Genomic DNA, 2,508 nt, shown 5'->3' on the forward strand with positions numbered 1-2,508 from the left:
CCAGATGCGCACAGTAATAAACGGACACAGCAAGCTGAGTGAAACGGACACAGTAACAAACGGACACAGATCAAACGGACATAGTAATAAACGGACACAGTAACAAACGGACACAGTAACAAACGGACACAAACCAAATGCGCACAGAGCGAAACGGACACAGTGCAAAACGGACACAGTAACAAACGGACACAGACCAAATGCGCACAGAGCGAAACGGACACAGTGCGAAACGGACACAGACCAAATGCGCACGGACCAAATGCACACGGACCAAATGCGCACACTGCACATGCGCACACTGCACGTGCGCACGGACCAAATGCAATCCATGTACATTGCAAGCAGAGTAAAGTCCATATAGGTTAGCGACTTGGACGGGGTGGATGCGGGAGGGGGGCCGAAGGCTTGTGTGCATTGTGTATGCATTTGGTCTGTGCGCATGTGCAATGTGTGCATTTGGTCTGTGTCCGTTTCGCACTGTGTCCGTTTCGCTCTGTGCGCATTTGGTCTGTGTCCGTTTCGCTCTGTGCGCATTTGGTCTGTGTTCGTTTGTTACTGTGTCCGTTTCGCACTGTGTCCGTTTGTTACTGTGTCCGTTTGGTCTGTGTCCGTTTGTTACTGTGTCTGTTTCACTCAGCTTGCTGTGTCCGTTTATTACTGTGCGCATCTGGGACTCACTCTTTAACGCGCTCCATGGGGTGCAGTAAGTTTTTCTCGTATATTTTATAAAAATTATCGTAAAATATAAACTTTTCTCTACAAATTGAAAAGAAATTAAAGTCTGTACGATTTTTTTGGCGGAGTTATTAAGATTTTAAGAAAAAATGGTCATTTTGATTGTCATCGCTTATTAGTCGTGAATAGATCAACGTATAGTGCTCCGCAAAAAACAATGGAAAATTGAAAATTTGCACTTTCAAATATTAATTGATAAGTTGGGAAAAGAGCTCAGGCAAATTTGGCACAAAATTCCGCAAAAAATTATTGAGAGGTGCATAAACAAATAAGAACGTTTACAAGCAGTAATTGATCAAAGAACGTTAGTGTGTATTATTGGGAAGTAATCGTACTATAAAACTTTGCTTTAACGACGTGATTGGATTTTTTTTCACGACAATACATTGAAATAAATGAAAACCGTAAAATATGCGATTTTTTACGTAATCTGTAAAAATGCGATTTGTTGTTAGAAAAAATAAATTTATAAAAAAATTAATAATAGCATTTGAAAGTGCAAACTTCCAGCTTTCCAATGCTTTTTTGCTGAGCGCTGTACGTTGATCTGTTCACGAGTAACAAGCGATAAAAGTTAAAATGACCATTTTTTCTTAAAATTTTAATAACTTCGCCCAAAAAAACCGTACAGATTTCAATTTTTTTCAATTTGTAGGGAAAAGTTTATATTTTACAATAATTTTTATAAAATTTACGAGAAATAATATAATAAATATTTTATAATTTTGAATCAAAAATCTAATGAGCAACACTTTGATGAATATATAATCGTAAAATTTCAACTCAAAACATTGATTATTAACGAAGTTATTAAATAAAATATAAATGAGTGGCCATATTACAACCTTCTCCTCTGTATAATTATAATAAAAAAAGAATCGGATTTTGTTAACAATTTTTACAATTTTACCATTTGAGCATTTTTTGAATAACTAATTTAAATTATTAAAATATATTATATAACTAAGTAAACTTTTTTTAACATAAAAAAGTGATTTATCTCAGGGTCTTTGACATAATAGAGAAGATCAAATCGAATGCACCATTTTAAAAACGTAAATTTATATTTTGACATAAAATTAATTATTACAGATTATTATTAGCAATATAGTAGTTATATAACAGAAATATTAAAACTTTGTGTTAAAAACACCAGAATAAATCAATTATTTTGCAAAAATATAGGTATATTCTTTTACTTAAGTAAAAATATTTTTTGATAACATTAGCTTTTGCTATAACTATTAATAAATCACAAAGTCAACTTACTGTCAGAACTACTGTGTATTATTATTTATTTTACAAAGTACAGAATTAATTATCACAAAATTATTTACCAAAGTTAGCATTTTATACATAATAGTTATATAAAAAAGTTAATACAATAATTATTAATATTAATAAAATAACACGCTTTTTTTATTAAACGTATAAAAATTTATACAAATTCTCTCCGTGTGACCGTAATCATTTAAATTTTGGTCACCTTACCAGTCTTCTTCAATTACAGAAATATCAACTAATCCAATTGGTATATTAAGTTGCACACTGTAAAAATTCATTTTTATTATTGCAAATAAAAAGTTACACATTATTGAGAAGTTTTTAGGTTTTATAAATAAAACTTTTTCTTTTTTTCCTCCGTTTCGTCAATAGCAACTTGCAGTTAGTCGTTTGATCGTTTTAAGCTTGTTACTTATATTTTATTTAATAACTTCGTTAATAATCAATGTTTTGAGTTAAAATTTTACGATTATAGTCATCAAAGTG

This window comes from Monomorium pharaonis, chromosome 6, assembly GCF_013373865.1.
Source record: "Monomorium pharaonis isolate MP-MQ-018 chromosome 6, ASM1337386v2, whole genome shotgun sequence".
Classification (NCBI taxonomy): domain Eukaryota; kingdom Metazoa; phylum Arthropoda; class Insecta; order Hymenoptera; family Formicidae; genus Monomorium; species Monomorium pharaonis.